The 24,465-nt window shown below is 45.6% G+C and overlaps 1 long non-coding RNA gene across 3 annotated transcripts in view; it reads right to left on the bottom strand.

Annotated features, from left to right (window-relative positions):
• Positions 1-3,451: 3,451 nt before the first annotated feature.
• LOC135904581 (uncharacterized) overlaps positions 3,452-24,465 on the bottom strand; it is a 374,630-nt gene continuing 353,616 nt past the window's right edge. For all 3 annotated transcript variants that reach the window (XR_011514298.1, XR_011514299.1, XR_011514300.1), the window contains one exon: positions 3,452-3,635. This is a non-coding gene — a long non-coding RNA (uncharacterized lncRNA). The remainder of the gene's footprint in view (positions 3,636-24,465) is intronic.

The raw sequence follows: 24,465 nt of genomic DNA, 5'->3' as shown, positions 1-24,465 counted from the left end.
TTCTTTCCACCACATTGTAAAGGAAACGCATCATCATAACTTAGTTTTAACTCGTAGAATTTCTCGTAAGCACAATTAGGATCACTGCAGCCATACACACTGGTCCGAATTTATTGCTTCCACCAATGAAAAAAATTTCAAGTGGTTTGTCATTTATGACTCGATACTTGTTTACTTCAAAATGTCTTCGTATGTAGTGATCAGTAACACAAAACACGGGTAGATGATCGCTTATGTCGCTGACTATCACTCCGCACATTAGTTCTGATGCACTGATATTCGTAACACATATGTCTATCGTTGTATCTGTTTTAGCATCAATGCGTGTGGGAACCGAAACCAAAATTACACACCCGTATTACATAATCAGACTATTATAACTCATCGCGTAGTGGTTATTGCTAACCGTATTTATATCTATGTCACCACCAACAAAAAAGGTAACTTGCTTGTCGGAAAAACCTGCAGCAATTGCTCAAGATAGTCTAAGAAGTCACGTTTAGAACCAGCTGGTTGCCTATGTATGGCAGCAAGCTTAAATTAGGATGTTTTTATAACTATGCATTCAACATTTCATTTGTAATTATGTACTCCTCAATGATGCTGTAGGCATAGCTATGATTGATATATACCGCCACACCCCCTCTTCTTTTCCCTACGCGGTCCAAGCGTATGCAGGTGTAATTGTTAATGACTGCTGTATCATCGGTAATAGTCAGCCGAGTCTCCGAAAAAACAATAACTTCAAATTTCAGCACATGAGATTGTAAGAAAATTTGTAGGCTGTCAAGCTTGTTTTCTATACTTCTAATGCTGAAATGAATCAAAGAAGTTAGATTGCTTGGCCCTAAATGTGGTGTTAAATACTTCTGATGTGAATACATCACACGCGCTCATCTACAGTAAAGAGAAAGCAAGCTTATAATAAGCTGATGCAATCTGCAGTTCATTTTTGCAAGGTAATCACAAGAAGAGATTCGTAGGACACGGCTACTTTCGTCTTTCCTTGCTAGGACCTTGCCACCTGCTGTCCACACAAACTTCCATTTCAGCTCTTTCTTCATTGCCACTGTTACTCCAAGCAACTGCTCGTTGTGGCGTATCAAATGTTCATTGACGAAAATTGCACTGTCATCACCAACCAGGCGAACGTCTTTTGTGCCAATTATCATTTTATTGTCCTTGGCTAATATCGAGTCTCTCTTAGCACGCTTCACAAAACGAACAACAATGTTCTTGGTTGTTGAGCTCGCATTTGGGACTCTCTGGCATATATCAATGTGTCCCGTCAACTGCCTCTCTGACTAGTTCACAGATTTTTTAAACGGTTACTAAAGAGTCACACTCGTCCGGAACACCTTTTATCTCAAGGTTGTTACTTTGATGCTGTTCCAACTCTTGTAATTTGAGAGTTAATTGTTTGTTTTCAGCTTTTAGTTTTTGATTCTCGAACACCAAGCTTTTCAATTTATCCCTCAGTGCCTTTAGATCCCGAGTCACGTCTTCGACATCGTCACACGTGTCACTGCAGTGCTGAACAGACTTTTTCAGGTCCCTGAGTTCAGCAGGTCTTTCCCGCTTAAGTTCCGCGAATAAGGCTGCTGCATCACTTTTCCCCTCCTTCCCTTTCCCCGGCTTCATTGTACGATAGCACATGTATCGATCCAATAACTTTGATACAAAAAACACAACAAAACAGGCGTGTTCGGCAGCTGCGCAGAGTTGCAAAGACAATTTCAAGGCAAATCGACACTATTTCTCACCTGCAAAGGATGCAGAATTGTCGTTAGCGTGTGCACAATGCAATGCGCTGCCGCCGAACTGGACGCCTGGGCTTAGGGGGACCGTATTTGAGCCGCCGGCCGTCCGGTAGGCACAGGAACGCCCCCAGATATCTTCGTCACGTGGAAGAACCTTGACGAGCGCAACAGATGTTGTCTGTAGCGCTGATTATCTCGGCCGCTTCTTGAGGTGGCTTTAAAGTATGCAGATTTGTCGTTAGCGTGTGCAAAATTCAATGCGCTGCCGCCGATCTAAGCACGAAGCATGAAGCACGAACTAATAAGCACGAAGTCAAGAAATCATGATCTACAACCATCTTTGGCCGTACTTTAACCCGCCGAAGTAGGTCCCTATTGCTCCGATTAGGCATCAGATGTGTTATTGCAGCATACATCTTCACCGACCAGTACGTGCGCAGAGCGCTTCATCCCCAGCCTGTGGACAGTACAGCGAAACGCCTGAGCATTTGCTGTTAGAATGCCCGGCTTTCCACAGTGATCGCTGCGGGCTGCGGAAGTTCGACCAACGTGACCTTACTCGAACTGCGCTTAGCAATATTTTTGTCCCCGAAACGTTGTACTTCAACTCTATATGAGGCTCACAGCGCTCTGCTGGAGTTCCCGTGAACCACAGGACTAGACTCCGTGATGTCGTTTGGTGTGCTTTCCTATTGATTTCCTCTTTCTTTATATCCTTCCTCTCCGCTTTACCCTAGTAATTTTCTCTCCTCTTCAAGTCAGTAGGTGTAATATCTCTGTAAGGAGACAGTTGTAACCTCGTTTCTCTTTCTGGCTTAATATGTGGAGTAAGCATTCTGATTTGTCTATGGAATTAATGAGAATAATAACTTCTTATCTAATATTGGACATAATCACGCAGAATAATAATTACATCCCGTACATAAAGATGTCAGGTTCGAGATGTGTAGCCTCAGTTATACTAGCGGTGGCGAAAAGCAGAACGGGCATTTTCTGCAGAAATTGTTTGGAAATCGCCTGGGGAGTAATTTTATTATTTGTTTGCTTCTGTGTTCTCAAGTGATATTTAAATTTTTCCAGTAGTTCTCCGAATAGTCTGTTATATAAAGGCGAGAAGTTTAAGCCGAGGTTAGTTTCGTTCTTACCAGGATAGTAGAACCTTGTAGTGCTAGTACAAACGTTTGCCCCGCAGTCATACTAGAGAAAGCCTAACGGTCTTTCCCTCTCTCTTCTGCATATGTGGGAACAGAACAGTGCTAAAATCCTACTTTAGCTCGACTCGCTGCGATAAGCTGCGATAATTAGGTATGCAAAATGTCTGATTTCACGCAACAGCAGTGATAATTGAAAATAAATGCGTTCTCGCCAACCACTTGCCCTAATTATTGAGATGCCTTGCAATCGCATTCCATGCGCGCGTGCTGTTGCCTGAGTCGCACGACTACAAATCATCATTACTCCACCATTCATTATCATGTGGCACACGTGCATGTGTAACGTTCGAAGCATTGGTTCCTACTCGGCTAATCTTCGCATTCCTTCATCGCTTCCAACGTTCTGTTTACACGTGTAGCACTAATTGACATGGCTATAATAGAAAGGAGTAGGCAAACGTTTAAATAGACAAGAAAAAAGCAAACCTAATGGACAAAACGCAATGCACAGTACACAATACGAGATCTGGTTTTGGCACTGGCATCAGCAAGGAGCTGCATTCCAGAGCATTTATTCCCTGCCTAATTGCTAAACTTGTATCTCAATGTATTTTGTTGTTCGTTGCACAAGTTCACCATTACCAAAGTTTGGATCTGCTCATGGGGAATCGCAGAAATTATTGAACAAATAGATCCATGTGCCTTGGGGCTCGTCTTCTTCCTGTAAAAAATAAAAGGGTACGAGTGGTCTCACATGCGTTTGTATTTATGCATCAGTGCGGACGTGCGCGCAGAGGGAATGCTGACGGCGTAGAAGATTCATTATCCCTCATAATCAGCTAGACATAGAAATGTGAGAGTGATTGCACACATACCAACATACCACTGTCTTTTATGGTTTTTCAGGTCGGTGATCCCAATTTTAATCGGTGTAGGGATTTAACAGGATAGGAGTGTTTTGACAAAAGTATAGAAAGGGTGGGAAGAAGACAAAGAGAGCCACACGTTATCAGCAGCAAATGCATTTGTACTTAACTGTCGTTTCACCTTCTAATATTTCTTTACTTTAATTTGTGCCGCCACACAACCTATTAACCAAATATTTTACAAAAGACACCCAAGCAGTAGAGAAGAGCACAAGTAAATGTGGAGTACACACAATATTGCTTTGTTCTTGCTTTAGTTTTTGATTTAGTTTTAGTTTTTACATTGCTTTAGTTTTGTAACCAGTCGGCTTGACGCCGCACGCAGCCCTGCTATAAATGATACACAGTATAAATGGTAGTCCAAAAACAAGAAAGGGGCTGACAGATGGAATAGCACACTGTGGTATAAAGTTTGTAAACAGGGATAAAGCCTGTCTGAGGCACTTTATCTCTGTTTACAAACTTTATACCACAGTATAAAAGGTGTGTGCTGAAACGGAACAGCTAATATCAATTTCAGCAACACAGTAGGCATAATCAGTGGTATGCGTGTAGGTTGCGTATGCAGAGAGCCTACCATGTCACCTAAGATATTCACTCTGTTCCCACGCACGGACACCCAGCATGGCTTCTCCGCTATCTATTGCAGGACACACCAATTGTGAGTGATGGCAAGAGGACAGGAATGAAGTATGCCAGCAATGCAATAGTGCGGACTAAGAAAAGGCGCGCCTGATTCGGTCACCGCAGTCGCAGAAAGCGATACCTGATGGATGATGAAATTATGCGGCATGGATATTCATGGTGGGCACTCTCACAAGCTAACGTCTACTCCATGTACCGTGTTGCCAACACCGCGAGAGGGCACCTTAGCGTTCCCCCATGTACCCGGCATTCAAACATGCGTAGTGTAGAACCAGAGAGGTGATAACAGAGAGGTTAGGTGCTGGTGAGCGAGTACAGATTAGCGCAATTCGGGTGAAACTGATTAACGAAGTGATAGCGAAAGCCAGGCAACACATGTGGGGCACCATGCATGGAGGATAGGCACCTAGTGATGATAATAGGTGCAGTGGTCGACGTACTGCAAAGACGGCGGACAGGGCCCACGAAGCAAATAGCCAAAGGTGTTCTGTACAAATGATCTGCACTTTCGCGTTGATAAGGGTCACTGTGGATGCTGGACTTGGCAGGCACCACTGTTCGAAGAAACTCGTCGACACTGACTTGCAGCACTGGGTATATTTAACGCGGCTTGTGTTGGCTTTCAGAGAACCACTTTGAAGCTAAGAGTTTGGGTAATTAAGCATGTGTCACAGGAAATGTGCCACTCTATAATGACGAAAATGATTGTTTAAATTTCTGTGATACTGGGCGGAATAAAGCCCAAGCCACAATGGTTCTTCAAGGACAGTAGTTCGAGGCTTTAGTAGGCTTTGCCACAACTACACTGGGTATGTGCAGCATTTCAATGAACGACTTTCACGCCAACGCTTTAGCGACCTGCGCCACAAATGAACTGAGTATGTGCGGCTCTTCAATAAACCTCTGGCCAACTTAGGTCACTGAGTACATGCCGCTGGTTGTGCTGAAACGAGGGAACATTTCTTGGCGTTTGTAGGGCCCGGGCGCGCCACGCTTCTCGTCTCGAAGGCCAAATGTGGACTTCTCGGCAACGCCACCAGGTAGCGCAGCACGTCCACAAAGTGGCGCCAGAGAGGCGCTTCTTTATGCGTTTCTGAGTTTCGCCCACACACGGCATGCCATGCGTTTCAGATGCCATGCGCAAGCTTCGCAGCGTCACCGTTAGATGGCGCCGAGTGTCCTTAGAGCTGCGCTAAAAAGGAGTCCCGCTACACTGAATGCCTCATATGTAGCTCGCTTCGACGGTGGCAATACGTTCTGTCGGTATACTGATTCAATGCTAAACGCATTGCCGTCGACAGAAATCACGAGATGGGTTCTGCCAATTCTTTCGATCAATTTCTTACAGATACACAGCTTATCGAAAGACTGATATTGAAACACATAATAAAATGGGGTTTTACGTGCCAAAACAATGATCTGATTATGTGGCATGCCATACAGGGAGATAGCGCCTTCTTTTACCATCTGGAGTTCTTAAACGTGAACCTAAATCTAAGCACAGGGGTGTTTTTGCGTTTCGCTCCCATCGAAATGTATCCGCAGTGGCTGAGATGTGATGACACGACCTCGTGCAGACATTATAAGAAAAGTACAATCACAATAATATATTTCAATATTTTAGATCGATTAATAATGCGATTTACAGCAATTTTTATGCTCCAGTACCGAGTCGTATCACACCCTCCTCATATGTAATCAGACGTTCTAGCCTGAACGTGTATTCAAGCAATCGATACGCACGAACTTGGCGGAGGTGCCGCTGAATGAGGCATCGCACCGAGAGGAAGCCTCCAGGAAGGAGGACGGTTGCATATATGCCAAATATATGACGCGCGCCTGCGGTAGCAATGTACTGCATCGCGACATTGCTTCACTGCTAATCGTATTAGCATCGACAGTCATCGTGAGATGGGTTCGACTTCAATTTTTTTTCCAGTTACAATAAGTGTACAGACAGCATAAAAAAAACGAAAAAACAAAGGCTGGAATAGAAATGTCTTGCAAGGCGTTTTGTTTAAAGGCCTTGCTTGTGCTTTGGTCGAAATACTAAAAATCCGACTAAAGTTTATTTATTGGGTTTATAATATTAAACTGGTCTTACTGAACAAGACTAAATACGTATGGTGCACAGCGAGCAAAATCAGCTCCCATTAAATACTCACTAAAACTTTGGCAAAAAGAAAATAAGGCAGGAGATTATTATTTAAAGTTGGATAAGACTATCACAATATAATAAGGTTATCACAGCTAACAGTGTTTTCAGCTTTCTTAATTCAAATTGAAGAAAGCACCTTCTTTAACATCACACTAGCTACATGCGCATGAGCATTGAATTTGCTGTCAAATAGAACGTGCCGAACTACACAATAAATTCGTCATCTAAGCTTTACGAATAACATTGCGAATGCGCTTGAAGTGGAATCTATTGATGAGTACTGCAGTGAGCATTAGGCATTCTTTAACGTAGAGACCTAAAGAAAAGACGGTAAAATCACACAATCGCAATAAAATAACCGTACGGATTGAGGTAACAGGTAAATAGCACCAAGAGCGGCTTTTAGTACGATTTTTTTTTTACTGTGAGCGAAGTTTATCTTTTAACAACAAAACACACGAACACTTTAATCGGTTTTTTTTTTCTTTTTTTATATTGTTTACTAAGGTAATTGCGAGAGCTTTTTTTAATGTGTCAGTTTAGCTTCGCACAGAATTCCTTAGATTTATGCTGAATGTCCGTGTTTGCTCTTAAACCCGGTTTAGGCCGACCAGTAAACGGGCCCGGGCGCCCCAAACGCGGCTTAGTCGGTCCGGGTTTTCCGATAGGCCCAGGTCCATAAACTGCTTCATTAGATACAAACATACATATAGCAAAATGGTCAACTTCACAAAGACACCTACGTGCACTAAAACTGAGAAGACAAATATAAAGATTGTATGAATGGAAGACAACGCAATCCATGTGACGATGGATGACAGTTGTGCCTTTAATGTCACGTGTGCGTTCTTTTTTTAAGGCGATTAGCTTTATTTTGGTACTTCACGCACCTTTACAGTGCGGACTTTCTATCAATGTCTCTAACCGTTTTCCTGTCAAGCTGGTTCAGGGGTAGTCCATGTTCGAATGGGTAGCGCACTGAGCTGCTGTAGTCAGGGAACAGGATTCGAAATCAGCCGTTGCACCATTGTGTCCCTTACTGTAGCACTCTGTACTTAAGTGCCATTCTTCAGAGCCTCTTTGACGCCTACATGGGTCACTAGGGATGCGGCACTGTACATGTGGCATCAGGTGTGTACCGCACTTCAATGAAGCTTTCTGGCGATGATTTGGAGCAGCGGATATATGTCACTCGGTCTGTGCTACCCTTCAACGAACCTCTCAGACACTAACTTGGATCACTGAGGCACGTGCCAGTAGGTGTGTGGCACTCTTTCATGAACCTCTCAGACACTAACTTGGATCATTGGGGTACGTGCCCGTAGGTGTGTGGCACTCTTCAATGAACATCTCTGACACTAATTTGGATCACTGGGGTACGTGCCAGTAGGTGTGTGGCACTCTTCAATGAACCTCTCTGACATCAAATTGGATCACTGGGGTACGTGCCAGTAGGTGTGTGGCGCTCTTCAATGAACATCTGTGACACCAACTTGCCTAACTAGGGCTATGTCACTAGAAACATGCCGCGTTTTACGATGAGAAAAATTATATTTTAAATTTCTCTAATGCTTGGCGGAACTGAATCTTTGGCCCATGTGGTTCTTACGGCGGCCCTGCCAGATGGTGAAGCGTATGCAGTGGGAAGCGCGAGGGAGGAATTCAACAGGGGACACGTTTCAGTGTTGTCAATATGGCGTGTTGCTACATTGCTTTAGTGCTATTAGCATTACCGTCGGCGCTCACCGTGAGATCGGCTCTGCCGTAATGTTGTGCAAGTATCCGTAACTTACCGAGCTTAAGGATAGAAGTGCAAAACTCCAAGTACCCGCTGTTGCTTTCTTTTGTGCCACCGATTGGCGGTATAGGGCAACCGAGCTGATGCACTGTTGTGTCAACTAAACCGAAAACCTACGTGGCATATTGGGACTTCATGTGGTCCTCCAGTGGTCACCGAGTGCCCGAACGCACGCCAGTGATGCAAAAATTGCAGGCAGTCACGCGCTCCTAATCGCGTTTCAGTCATTGAACTCTGAAAGGTTAAGACCCGCATGTTGTTTCCCAAACGAGAGTGAGCGCTCTTCGTAAGAACAATCGCATCCATCGCTTCGCTGACCTGGCGCCAAACTTGTTGCTTCAAAGAGAGTGGACTCTTTCTTCCCATGCATGCATGATGGCGAGAAATTACTCCAGACATTGCATTTCTCCTTGAATGGTTTACCTTTCTTTTAGAGTAAATCGCTGCGTGGACGTCGTAGAGTGCAGAAGTGCAGCTGCGTTGCAAATCTTCTGATTATTCACTGGAACAGCGAGATGCAGCAATGAATAGCGCGTGCATGCATGGCTTCTAGGAAATGGGCCTGCTAACAAACCTTGCACCCTTCAGGGAAAAGGACGTTATGCCAACCAAAAATACCCATTGTATGGGCGCTTTAGTTTTGTGCAAACGAATTTTAGGGTGTAAGAGTAAGAGTAGTAGACAGTGTAACATCATAAAGTGGGTTAAATCAGTTTACGGGCATAGACTACTATGTCTAGCACGGTTGAAATGTAAGGTTAAAATTATGGGGTTTAACGTGCCAAAACCACTATCTGATTATGAGGCACGCCGTAGGGGAGGACTCAGAAATTTCGACCACCTGGGGTTCTTTAACGTGTACCTAAATCTAAGTACGCGGGTGTTTTCGCACTTCACCCCCATTGAAATGCGGCTGCCGCGGCGGGGGTTTGATTCCGCTCCCCATTAGATTGATCCGCTCCCCATTACATTGATATTTCAGCCCATGTGTCGCTAATACGATAGCACAGGGACCGTAAAGGAGCTCTAATGACATTTTTTCCCGTGGCGGGGGTTGTTAATCAATAGCGTTTCCCACTGCGCCAATAAGCTAATAACTAAAGCGTTTAAAGAAGCACCTCTGAGTTGTCCAGCGTTCACGCTGTGCATATTAATGGGATTAGGATTGCTATGGTACTTCACGCACTTTATGGAAGCTGTCTGTCTGTCTGTTCAACGATCTGTCTATGTCTACAACCGCTCTCCCACCAACTTGGGCAAATATTTGCCCATGGTTTAATGGCTCTACCATAGGGCTGCTGCGCTGAAAGGACCAGACTCGAAACCGTCCGTCAGACAAACTTTGAGTCAATTGGTTCGTGAATGTGCCGTTCTTCATTAAACCGTTTTCACCCAGTTGAGTAAATGAGAACGCGCTTCTGCATACGTGCAGCTGTTCTAAACGCATCTTTCACGCCAACTTGGGTCACTGGTTATGTGCCATTGCCTGTGTGCTATTCTTCAATGACAAGAAAAAATAATATAAAATTTCTCCGGTGGGGGGCGTATCCGAAGCAGCGTCATATATATATCCAAGCAAACTTGTTCGCATATCTATGCCTACACGTTCAGCGCGCGGACTACGCGGCGCCGCCGCCAGGTGGCGCAGCGTGTGCAATGGGTAGTGCGAGAGACTAACGCTCCTACATAGAGGCCTCATACACATAACGTTTTTCGGCGTTGACAATGCAGTGTGCAGCTACATTGCTCTAATGCCAGTAGCATTGATGTCGACATTCATCGCCAGATGTACTTTGGGGGAATATTTAGGGAGGAAAACATTAAGTTTGAAGGGCTTTCACAAAAAGTAAGTAAAGCTAGTATTTCTTCTTTAGCTTATAGCTAACGTGTTCCATTAAACATTATTTTTGTAGCATGCTGCAAACTAAGTACTAAATTTACTCCCAATGATCATCGCACTTCCTACGTAAAAAAGCACGATGAGGTAGCTGTTTACCTACGAAAGCAACCACAAAAGTAAAAAAAAAAATGCACCGTCATGAGTATGGGGCAATATTAATTTTACGATCGTGTTCCAAACTATTCCCGATCTGCAGGAGAGAGTGTACAAAACCTGCGCATAAAAAATGTAGAAATGAAGAGGACACGTCCATTGCGTCTCTCGAGAGCGGTCATTCGTAAGGGCGCCTGAGGCCAAGGATAATAGCAGCAGTAAAAAAAAGGACATTAGGTCAAATAAATATGAAGTAGTCTTGTTACTAAGTAACGAGGGCAGAATTGGGAGGAAAGGCATGGCAGAGCACTGGCGACCCCGGCAGAGCGGGTGCAAAATGGCCCTATCTCTTATTCATAGTTTCAGGTGGAGTAGTAGAAGTTGCAACTTGAGGAGGAGGCTTTGTAAGGAGGCTGCTTATAGCTAGCGTAGAAAAATATAAAAGAAGTACTAAAACCCTTGGCAGGTATGATAATAAAACAAAAGAGAGTAAAAAAAGAAATGTGACACTGCTTAAATGCTTCTGAGACAGAAAATAGAGCCTTACGCCCTTGTTGACATTGCATTCGGGTGGCGCGCCGGAAGAACGCAGCTCCAGGCAAAGAAAGCCGCAACTCCATAACATCCGGCGCTGTACATATACCCCTTCAGGCAGTGGCGCGGCGTACAACGACGCTTGTAAAAATGAACGGCAACCGACGCGCACGGGAGGCCGGGTGGAATAGAAAAGCCGGCGTCGCTGGCTCGGCTCGCATGCCTCGTCGAGAGAGCTAGCGCTAACACTTTTCCATATGTGCGCCACTGTGTGTGTGTGTGTTTTTCTGTGCCCAGGGACGCCGCACTGCCCTGTACTGAAGCCGTGCTCAGACAGCGGCTCGTCTGCGAGCAGGAGGCCAGTTTGAGCATGCATTCTACCGTCGAGATGGATTTCCTGGGCTCGTCGCAGTCGCGCTTCTAATGTGAGGGCTCTTTTGACGAGGGTGCTCGCTCTGCCTGGAGCGGAAGTCTGAACGTTTCAGCTATGGTTGCAGCGCCATGACGGTGTCTACAGTTGAGGAGACGAATCTGTAAACGGAGTTTCATCGGGTTCATCGTTGGCCTCCCGTTTGTAAGGGTGGGCCGGAAATTAAACAACGCCACAAGACAGCCGTAGGAGTGAGCTGGGGATATTTTAGAATTTTATTTGGAACTTACCGCACAGAATTGCTGAACGGCGCGGTCCGCATCAAGGATGAAGTACCGTATCTGCTCGAAGCTAGGTCGAACATGAATATAAGTAGACCGCGATATATTGAAATTATCGCAAATGAATAAAATATATAATTACAACATAGGTGGACCTGTATCTTTTCAGAAAACCAAACACATTTCAACATGACAAACTTTAATTTAGCGTAAACTCGGCTACCAAATCTCGCTAGTCGATCACAGAAGATGCGTGGTCATTTGAAATGCCAGAAAAGCCGTCCTCACCGCATGGTTCGCCGGAGAACTCGGTATCTCAAGTGGCGTTCGATATGTAGTCTTCATTGAAGGCAGTCCGGATAATCTTCAGATTGGCTTTACGGGAGGCACGAGGAAGAAACTCCGTTAACTTGCTGCTTTCGCTATAGCTTTGTTCACGAATATGGGTCGATAGCTCATGTTTGTTAACGTTTTCGAAAAAAAGGTTGACCTATAACAGAATAAATATTGCATATTCCTTTAGAAAAAAAACGGACGTTCACATAAGCTGTTGTGCAAAGTTTGTGGCTCGGCAACCTGAATGGCGCTCATAAATTTAGCGCTGAACGGCGAGAATCGCTGTCATTGCGCTTGGACCTTTCTCCAACGATATTTTCTTTGCTGGGAGCTTGTAACACCACGTTAAAAATTACTCGAAGCAAGTTCGAAAGAAATGGAAGTATTATAGATATGTCAGTGTCGTACCAGTACCAGTGCCCAGCGTATGGCTAGGATGGGTTCCGAAGCAGCGCGAAAGTCCAAGGTGGCCACGCGAAATATAAATACGATAACTTCTAAATTAACATCTATGTCACGTTCACGTGACGTTCTTCATAGCAAGAGAAGCTTGCGCTCATAGGCAGCAAGCACATGATGTGCAAGTGATATGGGTGGATAAACGTCGGAACACATTTAGTGGACTCTGTTTTTTTCACACTAACAAAAAAGAATACGCATTGTCATGTCAGGACGCGCAAAAAAGCTGTCTGCTGCAAGCACGAAGGTGGCATCCTCGTACTGCCGCTAACGAGCACTTTGCGTTCAAACTTGGACTTAGTGAAGCTAACAGTACTATGCTGTAGGAACTTTTGCTGAAATATTTTGTACCTGCCGTGGTGAACTAAGTAAGAATCGGGTAACGCATACGATACAACATAGTTATATGAAAAAGAGTTGACGCAAAAGTTGAGTACGCGCAGGGTAGTGACAAAATAAAGAGGATATTGGTAAAAAAAACTAATTAATAAAGGCAAGGAAAAAACAAGAAACACTGAACTTAACAAAGAAACCACGTGGATCCGTTAACGACCTTTTGGAGTGCTCAGTAGGCATTCCTTTAAATGCATACAAAAGTCGAGTCACACGCGAAAGTACCAGAGCAGGAACAGTTGAGTCAAGTAAGTGGGAACGTTGCGGCACTTAGGTGGTCAGTTATCGTAAATATGAAAATTGTTGGGATTAAAGTGCAAAATGATGAATAATTTCCTATTCACTGCGAAAAGCATAGCGGTAAGCCGCCTGGGCAGTCTTGGGTTAGTGAAGTGTGCGCGAGAGACCGACAATCGCTGCGTTTATCTGCTACATGCAACATGCAAAGGAAACCTGCGGAATCGCGCCATGAATCGCTGATTAAGGCAACCAGAAAACGCGCTGAAAATGAAGACAAAAAGAATCACATATTCATAACACCCTTTCATTTTTTCACTCCTGTACAGCAATATTGCTCGGTATGTGAGAAGACAGCCCAAGAAAGTGAATGTGAAACCATATTATTGTCGGGACTGCCACAGTTTCGACAGAGCGATGTATGAGCGCCGCGGGAGGCATCGGTGGTTGCTGCTTGCAGAGCTTCGCTTGACCGCACGTTGTCACGCGTATGGGGAAACAAGCATATGGAACCCGGCCCTCGGCTGAGTGTTGCCCTGTTCGTGGCCACTGCATTGCATTATTGCCCACAAGTAGCCACATACGGCCAGTCTACGTGGCTATCCTCTGTAGACCATCTCCAGCTATTAAGCACGCTTTCTCAACTCCGACCCTGTCGTGGTAGGCATGCGACCGCGCTCATTTTCTCCCCGTGCTGTCGTACTAGGCAAACGGGCGTAGTGCGCAAAGAACGAGTGACACTGGCTATGCAAAATGACTCTACTTTTGATGCCGGGCGTGAGCGAAACTATGCACGATACTCATGCGAGCAGAAATGGCACCACGAACGGTCGCACGTGCAAGCCGTTTGTCCAGAAGTTAACTGCGCTTCCGGCATGCTCAATTAGAAGCAGGGCGCTTTGCAAATAGCAAACGCGCCATGCAATAGCGCTGACTACCTGGCACATCATCATCATCGTCCTAGGCCCACAGAGGCTCAGGACGGGATCTCACGTTTGTGATGAAGGAACTTCCAGTGACTGACTGCAGCATGCAACGGGTCAGCCCATCACGTTTCGTGTCTGTGATTCCGCCTCGGGAAATGTCACACGCGTTTGTCCTCGTTATATGGAAGTACTGGAGACGTTTTCGGTGTTGCTACACCATACCTGTGCGCCAAAATTTAGCAATAAGGGCCCATTCAATCGTGCAGTTATTTCTTGGTTCGAAACCCAGAAACTTCCTTGAGCGGACACACAAGGACAGAGGATAATGAAGACGACACACACAACTTTGGCAATCCTAACTTAGGCATGTCCTTGTGAAAGTGAGCTCAAACATTTCTGCGATGCCGTGAAAGCAAGCCCAAATATCCACAATTCTGAAGTTCGAATTTACTTGAACACTGGTGTTTTACCTGCCGAAATCACAATTTCATTACGAGGCGCGCTGTATTGGGGGACTTCAAATTAAATTTGACCACCATGACATTTTTTACATGGCCCCAACGCACAGGAAACGACAGTTTTTGCATTTTGCCGCCACCGCAGCCGAAATTTGATCCCGCGACCTCGTGCCTAGCAGTACAACACCATAGCCTCTAAGCCGCTAAGTGGGTAATTCTGAAGCATTAGAATCTGTGACAGATATGTCTCTATTGATCTGCAGACGTACCTGGAAGCAACAGACGAAATATTTTGTTTCATTCTTATTTTACTACGTGTATTGGCAAACGTCGACCACTGAATGTCGTTCTCCAAATAAATTGCCTAATTTTAGCGATTCCATCTCAGAACGTATTTACTGGAAAGGATAGGTTCCCGCATAGATTTCAAAGACTGCGATATATTCCTCTAAGAAGTGAAGGTAAGATTTATGCTATATATTTGGCACTGAACGTGCTGGAGTCTGCGATTTCATCATGATGTGGGCTTCCGTTTGCGAAGAACCAAGCGCTCATGGAAACTCAATTATGCCGTTTCATGTGTATCCTGTTTTGGGGAGTTTTTTGAAGACCTCCACGTCCACCTGTTTGTTCAAGTTGTGCAAAGATGGAGAAATCGTCATTGCCAAACGTTTTGGACAGACGTTCCAGAGCCAAAATTCGGTGTGCAGAATTCTACACATCATAAGCTAAAGAACGCGCTGTCAGGCTGGATCAATGCAGTTTGCGAAGTGCGTGCACAGGAAGTAATTACTGAAAGCGCACTACCGAAATTTTTATGTTCCCCATCAGACGAGAGAAATGGTCAAAGTGCCGAGAAAAAACGTCTCGCACAGCATGGACGCCGGGATGGGACGTACGAGTACAAACGCATGACGAACTGTAAGCTAGCCTGGGTATGTTAGCCATGATTTTTTTTTCTCCTTTAGTTTGGGACTACGTTTAGGTTGGTCTTTCTTTCTTTAGACATTTTTTTGCAGTCCCTAGGCCTTCAGACAGCCCACCGTGGTGACTTAGCAGCTATGGTGTTGCGCTTCTAAGCACGAGGTCGCGGGATCAAATCTCCGCCGCGGCGGCCGCATTTCGATGGCGGCAAAATGTAAGCATGCCCGTGTCCCGTGCATTGGGGACCCGTTAAAGATACTCTGGTCGTAAAAAATTGATCTGAAGTCCCACAATACGGCGTGCCTCGTAATCAAACCTTGGTTTTTGCGCGTGAAACCCCAAAGCTCAAGCCCTGCTGACATATGCAACGGTCTTTCGAAGTACCGAAAATATGTGCAGTAACGCAAAAAGTTATCACGATAGACCGAGCTCACTAAGCAGCACAAATAAAACCAAGAAAGACACGAGGCTCTTAGCGCTAGAAGAACAGATGAAAAGCTATCGTCGTTTCTGTTTGTGTTGGTGCGAATGAGCGTGTGTCGGTGCGTGCGAATGTACAGGCTTGTGCTTGAACAATGAAAGAGCCTATCACAATAATAGTTCACCCAGCAATCTGCTCTTGTGCTGATACTTAGTACTATTTTGTTAAGTCTTATTTCTGCATGTTACCAGCGCAGCCAACAAGTAGATCACGTGACTGCCAATACATGCGGGCCGAGCAAGCACCTCGCGCCTGGTTTGGCACAGGGGTGGCGACGACAGCGACCACGAAACCTCGCCTCGAATATCCGTACTATTGCTGTCGCAATAAGATAGTTTTTGTCGAGATAAAACTACTTTATGGGGTTTTACGTGCCAAAACCACTTTCTGATTATGAGGCACACCGTAGTGGGGGACTCCCGAAATTTGGACCACCTGGGTTTTACAATGTGCACCTAAATCTAACCACACGGGTGTTTTCGAGTTTCGCCCCCATCGAAATGCGGCGGCCGTGGCCGGGATTCGATCCCGCTACCTCGTGCTTAGCAGCCCAACACCATAACCACTAAGCAAATACGGTGGGTTAAAGTCGTAAACGTATGTTTTTAAGCACGTCATAAAAACATAAAGATGCATTGTTAAAGTGAAAAAAAAATTCTTACGTGCTTCTCAAATATCGCCAGACGAGTATCATGACACACATGCATGTTTTATTGGTGCACTATTCCGCATCCTTCTTTTTCTAGCTCTCCTTCTCTTCTCTGTGATCGCTTTACGTATGCGTACCTATCAGTACTGCTATTAATAATATATCCTTCTGAGGATGCGACAGTAGACAAAAATACCGGAAAAAATCAAAGCAATCTTAATAGCATGAAGTTGTCTTAGAAGTATTGTAAGGCGCATCCAGCAGCTACATTTATCGCTAGAAGTACACGCACATACGTACACTTACGTACATTTACGTACACTTGCGTGCACTTACGTACGCACATAATGGATAAAGTAAGCAATTACTTTTTTAGGACTGAGGTAAAAGTGAAAATCACCACAATTCTTTTTAAAGCGTAGATTCAACGTCTCGTTCAGACAAAAGTTACTGAACTGGCTGCCGCGGAACACAAAGCCGTTCCCGCGTTCCGGGTGATGAACGAAATCCACATCAGCTGTCGTAACAGCAGCGTAGTTGTGAGGCTTCCGCGGCACGATAGCTACCCAGCTTGGGACGGTAGACATCGCCAAGTGCGGATTCAATACGCTTTCTCTAAGACCATTGTTCTAGCATGCAGTGCAGCACCGCATGAGGCAGACAGTTGGCCGTCGGAATAGGTGTTCTACAGTTAGGACGTAGCAAGCTCATTGCCTCGGAAATAACGAGACCTACCCCCTCTCCCCGTGTACTGCCACACAAACGTGCATCTTGTGCATATTGTACCTCAGTGCGCTGCGTCTAGTCCTTTGTGTTCCACTCTTTTAAATGGAGAAAAAAAGGCTGAACTCTGGCTTGTACACCGCATGTGCATTTTCACGCCGCTCTTCTCTCTCAGACGCAGAATACACTCGAGTCGTATTTCCGCGGATGCAGTTAAATGACGGCCAGCCTTTCTGAGGCACCTTATTCCTGTTTATAACCTTTATACCACGGGTAGTTTCAAAGAGTGTGATAACGTTCGCTGGTAGCCTTCCCGCTGCCTTTACTCGAGTCGCCGGTCAGTGAGCTGCCATCTAAGTTGGGGTCGTTGCCTCAAAATATGGCTCTTGCTCGCAAGGGGGATTGCCACACTGGAGGCAATGAAAAGTGTACCCAGTAAAAGACGAGTTGATGTCGTTGTTAAATCCTTTCCTTGACGCTCGTTCTTTCGAGCCCACGCGATTCTTCTTCCTTGTCATGGCCAGAAAATCCACATCGTAACAGATAGCTTGTGTCGTGAATGATGTAGTTTAGGCGAGAGCCTTCGGTATGACCTTGCACTGAGATTGCACAAGCTCCGAAACCAACAACGTTTCGGCACTCTATGCATTTAAACAAGCCTTCGCTATGTGTAGGTTCCAACAGAGTGCATTGGATTTGCTGTAATCTTTATTTTTTCCTATCGATGCAATAGGGAAAGTACATCCGTGAGCAAAAGTATACGGACCACGGGAGTGCGTGCCAAACTGCATCGACGCGTCGTCTACCCACGCGGTGCCTGCTGTCGAGAGGGCCGCTAGAGCAGCGGTGCACATGCGCGTCCCATCATATCTGCTGGCCTGACATGTAGCTTTGCCTGACGTGGTTATGGTGCTCGTAGACTGAACGTCCACTGGGCGTCGTTTTCTCTGCTCTTTCGCATCTGGGCCATTGTTTTACCCAGCGGCTGCGGCTGGGCTGGCAAGCGCGTCCGCCGCGCTTCGCTTTCATTCCCCCCCGCCCCTCTTGGGGGGATTATCGCGCGTCGCTCTGCATTCTTTTACGCCTTTAGATGACTCGCGCAAAATGGGTTTCTGCGGCGTTGTATTATCTCGAACTGCTCCAACGTTTGCTGCTGCAGGTAAAAACAAGGTTTTGCAATCGGTGTCCGCCGTCGCGTTAAGAACTGAGTTGCAGGCGCTACTGTGCTCCGCAAGCAGCAGGATACTAAAAGGAGAAATTAGTGGCACCGCACTGCCTTTATTTCGTCAAACCCTTCAACAAGGCTTTAACAAGAAATGCATGTGAGGGTGTCACCACAGACACCTGCGGCCACGCTGACACATGCGCGAGTATATCAAATGAGGTGCAGCTGTGCGGCGCACACTGCCGTGGAGTTCCAATTACAGTTTCCTCCTTGCGAATCGGGTCGGGGTGGCCGACCTAAATCACTCGTCTGGGTGACCACCGACAGACTCCCGTCTTGAGGGCACTTAGGACAAAACAACGTGCTGCTGTTATTTACGGATATTATAATTTTCACAACTGTATGCATGATTTCACAACGCTGTCAATTTTCCATAGGCGGCCAAGATGCCTCGGAGGTACCGTGGTATCCACTCGTAAGGCGATGCCATCAGGAGACCCCGACCAGTCATTCAGGTTGATCACCCCGACACGATTCGCAAGGGGCAACTGTAATTGGAACTTCACGTCAGCGTGCAACGCACAGTTGCACCTCATTTTATATTCTCGCGCATGTGTCAGCGTTGCCGCAGCTGTCTGTAGTGACACCCTCGCATGCATTTCTTGTTAAAGCCTTGTTGAAGGGTTTGAAGAAATAAAGGCAGTGCGGTGCCACTAATTTCTCCTTTTAGTATCCTGCTGCTTGCGGAGCACAGTAGCGCCTGCAACTCAGTTCTTAACGCGACGGCGGACACCGATTGCAAAACCTTGTTTTTACCTGCAGCAGCAAACGTTGGAGCAGTTCGAGATAATACAACGCCGCAGAAACCCATTTTGCGCGAGTCATCTAAAGGCGTAAAAGAATGCAGAGCGACGCGCGATAATCCCCCCAAGAGGGGCGGGGGGGAATGAAAGCCAAGCGCGGCGGACGCGCTTGCCAGCCCAGCCGCAGCCGCTGGGTAAAACAATGGCCCAGATGCGAAAGAGCAGAGAAAACGACGCCCAGTGGACGTTCAGTCTACGAGCACCATAACCACGTCAGGCAAAGCTACATGTCAGGCCAGCAGATATGATGGGACGCGCATGTGCACCGCTGCTCTAGCGGCCCTCTCGACAGCAGGCACCGCGTCGGTAGACGACGCGTCGATGCAGTTTGGCACGCACTCCCGTGGTCCGTATACTTTTGCTCACGGGTGTACATAATGACACCTTTGGCCAATATATGTGTTGTCATGCACAAGTGAAACAAATAAATTGTAAGTAGGAACGAAGGATTGGGTGCGTTGCGCTGTTTTCTTCGCATTTGTGTCGTCCACGTATCTTAATATGTGTAGGAGAAAGACTCACGAAAAATAGGTATCAGAAATGTTTTGATTGTTTTTTTAATGTTTCTCCACCTTTACGTTTTGTCAGATATGTTAAGAGGGGCGCCTTCTTGCATTTCTTTATACAGTTGTTTCTAATTGCCTGTTGTCATACTTGGAGCCGAAGCACTTTAAACAAATGTTGGAAATGTGGTCTTATTCAGTAAGTTAGCAACGGCCCAATTGAAAGCTCCATATGAAATGCCACATAAAAAAGCTTATGCCACGGAAGAAAATATACAGCGGCACTAGCTGTCTTCGGAGCACCACCAAATTATTTATTTATTTATTTATTTATTTATTTATTTATTTTACCCTCAGGGTTTGCACATTACAGAGGGGAGGGGCATATTACGGACGGAAATTGGAAAAACAGCTGATACAATCACAATAAGAAGTATGAACAATCACCAGCGTAACAAAAATGAACTGATACAGTCGCATCCAGGATAAAGCAGAGTAATTTGAACAACTAAAACTAAAACAACAATAAGCAAAAAACAGAAGGACAAATTCAATACAAATAATTAAGCAATATTAAGCATGTTATTCAAGAAATCCTTAAAGCACGCTGTATCCGTGCCAAGGTTGACGACTGGGCGTGTTGGTATAGCATATTAGAGGTTGGATTGCGCAACATTTTGACGAGACACACAGAAGAGAAACACACATCACGGAGCGCTCTGTGGTGTGTGTTTCTCTTCTGTGTGTCTCGTCAAAATGTTGCGCGATTCAACCTCTAATTTGTATCCGTGATAGCTGTAGCTGCTCGTGGCAGCTGATTCCATTCGGAGGTGATTCTAGGTAAAAATGCATGTGAATAGATTACAGTTCTACAACGAGGAACATCAACTTTTTGGAGGTGGTCAATTCTAGATGAAATGAAAGGAGGGGGATTTAATGAACTGATCGCGGTGATGATTATTGTGATAGTAAATTGTATGAAAAATAGGATGAAATTATTGATTTGTTCGCCTGCTTTCATTTCTATACAACACATGTCACCGAAACAAAGAAATGAGAGAAAGATGTCAGCGTTTATTCTCCTTAAGCCCTTTCCTCAAGACAAGATAGGCAGCCGCTGTATAAACTGGCTAAAATGTCTGTCGTTGTCTCTTTCTTTTATTCCCCTCCTCCTATCACAGGAAGCGGCAACGGGGAACGATTTCACCTGTGTGAAGATGATGGGTTTTCGGCAATCTTTGCTTCTTTATGTCCCCCTTTCGCTTGTAAGCGCGCAGAAAAACACACCCGCGCTGCAAAGTTCTCGTCACGTAACGAAACTGGAGCAAGAAACCTAGTATAGCATCACAGATATGGTTTATCCCTTCATGCAGACTACAAAAGCTTTCTCACTTGTTTTTTTTTTTTGTATGCACGAGGCACTACCCCGTAAACGACTCATATAGACGTCCGCACGCCAAGTTTCATCCTAGACGCCAGCGCTCGTTTCTCTCCTGGCGGAACGATTTCACCTCCAACGGGTGTAGGTTTCCGCGACCGCTTCCCTTCACGGTCGCGTCTTCATTGACTTCACGCTACACGCGAAACGTCTCTTGTTTGCAACGGCGCCGCTTCGAATAACCGGAAATTATTATTGTGTTGTTAACTTCCACGACAGCAATGTAAATACGAAAGGGTTGATGCCACCAGTGAAATTCTGCCGATTCACAAGAAAATGGTACGAAAAAAGCAGACGACACTGCAGACATGGATTACTGTGGTGCGCCGAACGAAGTAAACAACTGGCAAACGACGCGAGCTCGTTCATTGATCACTCGTGAGTGTATGACGGTTTTTATATGTTCGTGAGAGAACAGAGCAAATAGCCAGCGCTAAATAGCTTATCTTCAGTAACTGCCGCACTGCTTTTGATGAATGAGAAGAAAAAGGTTAGGTACTAATGATCCGCTCATAGAAGACTAATTAGAAATATTGGCATCGATGCCCCAGCCAGCCAGACATCAAAAGAAAGAAGCCCGGGTACGCAATCACTACGAGTAACAGCCTAATGACAATAGTGGCGACCATTTAGGATGACAACTGTGCCTTTTCCGGGCGCATGCATGTGGGTCGCGGCAAGAGATTTACTCAGCTACTCAGCAGATCATGGTTCTACATTTCTTTTAGCAAAGTCCTTCATTCTTGTTTCCAGAAAATATGATACACTTTAATAAATAAATGCGAAAGAACGAACAAAAGCTTAATTTTTTTATTTATACTGCAGAAACTTATTTTTCACTGGAAGAAACATATTACTTCATTTGCAAAAAAAAAGGCCATCTTTATTTAGGTCCAAACCCAAGATTCTTTTTTATTTTAACAGAATTAGTCTCCACGCAGTAAAGTAAAAAATTGTCATCAATGCTGCGAGCGAAATGAAATTTGTCTGTCTCCTTACTTGTCTAAGTACACATTTGTGTGCAAATTCACCAGCCACACAAGTAGAGGTAGATGTATCTCACCTGAACCAGCCAATTGTTTTTTTGCATAAGATACATTTATGATCAGGATGAGTGATGCCTATCAAGACATGGTTCCTTGAGTGAATACCTGGATGTATCGTGTGGTGCCGGGTGCCTTGGCCTCAGATGGCTTCTCATAGTTCCCTTATATAATTCGTCCTATGTGGCATGCTTATCTGTACATGTGTGATCTGTTACAACCACATCCCTGAATCTGACTTCCGTACTACATAAAAGCTGCAGTGATGAGGAGATTAAACGTTACTCCCTTACTCCAAGAGAACAGAAAATATGTCACAAAAATTTCCATACCTTTTATATTCAAAATATAATGTTAACTGTGTAAGGTCCTGTTTTAAGCCCTGTCGCATGATTCTGAATTCTTTCTGGCTGTGTTCTACATGTTTGATTTTTTTTTACAATTCTTCTGTGTGATCGTCCGTTAGCCTAGCATTCGTATGATATCGCGTTATGCAGCAGAGAGAGAAACAATATATATATATACAGAAAGGCAGTCAGGTGAACCAGATGTGTTTCTAGTTGCCTACCCTGCACGAAGGGAATCGCCAAAGGTTAGGAAAAAGAGAGAGGAGCAGATTGCCGTTGCGGTGATTGGATACGCTTGAGACGAAGGAAATACGATAATATGTTGTACGAAAACTCGCAGTTTTGCCCGAAAGGTGATGCATCGATTGCGATAGCAAATTATTAGACAGTTATAGGAAGTATGGATATTAGTTTCATCGGCCATATAGACGCGTAGACAATCGCTTAGTAAGTAAATTAAGAACCATGGCGTAACGGGCGTACAGCCAAACGTGAACACATCTCACTCGATGACTTCGGGCACTCGCTGTCGAAACACTGGCATGAGGAATTACGGCAGCAGCTGCTAGTGAATAGACCTTCGTGCTACCTCTCACTTCTACTGAACTAAGCGGTGTGGACATAACACACGCGAAGCTATCAGCCAACGGCGCCGCTAGACCCTGTCCCCTTCGTAGATCGCTTTCAAAATAGCACCTGCACGGCTGTGCTCAGCCGCACCATACGTAGCCGTCGCCAAAGTAGAACGCCCCCACTCCCTCCTCTCCTCCTACCCTACCTCGGTGCCTTGCGCGTGAGGGAAGTCGGCGCACATCCTCCCCGCCTTCCTCTCCTGCGAGCGCGAGATCGAGCCACTGTGCTTGGCTCACCCTCGCACACTCTCATTCGCACTCACAGCGCACGGCGCGCGGCCACAATGTTGTCATACTTGGACATTATTCGGAATATCACGTATACACTTTGACGCGGCAACGACGGCGGTGGAAATGCGTGTGTAGTGTCCACATAATTGCTATTGCAACAACAGCATCTTTTTTGTAGTTTGTCGTCGTCTTACCTTGGCGTCATCTGCGTGCTGTTACAGTTTGTTTATCTGTAACCAACGTGTGGGCATTTTTGTTTTAGTTTTATTGTAGTCTGAGAGTGTAGTCACGAATAACTTCTTTCGCTGAACTAGTTGTTCGTAAGAGCAGATGCCAGCTGGTTATGATGTTTCGCGTGGTATAGGAGAAGGTGGTGTGCCAGTAGTAAACAGTGCGTGCCAACAATACGCTTTGTGAATTGGGCCCCTGGGAGGGGAGGGGGGGGGGGCATTTAGAAAGAGTCTACCTAGTGGACTGTCCATTTCAGCCGCTGCTGATTGGCTAGGGCTGCTTGTCTCCTCCTTTCTCGTACAGCTGCATACAATCAACAGCGGCCGAAATGAACAGTCTACTAGGTGGACTCTTACAGAATACCCCCCCCCCCCCCTGGTCTGGTTACGTCATGTAGAACGAGAAGTACTATTCCATGAGCATGTGATGGAATCGGTGCAGGACCACACCAGAAATAAACAAGACGCGGCACGCTGGCAAGACGCACAGAGCTGCTTTCTTTTAAGGCGCATGAACACACATGGACATGGCAAAAAAGCACGAGAAAGTTCCGCACAGTACATTTCATGTGTTATTTGGTGGACAAGCGAGAAGGGACAAGACGTAGCACGGAACATCTCGGGGACGTCGGACAGCGGGAGTTCGGCAGCAGAAATTACCTGGACGCGTAGATATACGGACAGGGGCTCTGCACCTCTCCGACGAGCGACTTATACGCGAGCAGTTCTACATGTGTGTGTGCGTGTGTGTGCGTGTGGGGGGGAGGGGGGGCAAGGCGGAGATGGTGCTTTAGAAAAGCGACCATTT

The sequence above is a fragment of the Dermacentor albipictus genome, chromosome 4 (genome assembly GCF_038994185.2).
Source record: "Dermacentor albipictus isolate Rhodes 1998 colony chromosome 4, USDA_Dalb.pri_finalv2, whole genome shotgun sequence".
NCBI classification, from domain to species: domain Eukaryota; kingdom Metazoa; phylum Arthropoda; class Arachnida; order Ixodida; family Ixodidae; genus Dermacentor; species Dermacentor albipictus.
This window is presented reverse-complemented; position numbering and strand designations above follow the sequence as displayed.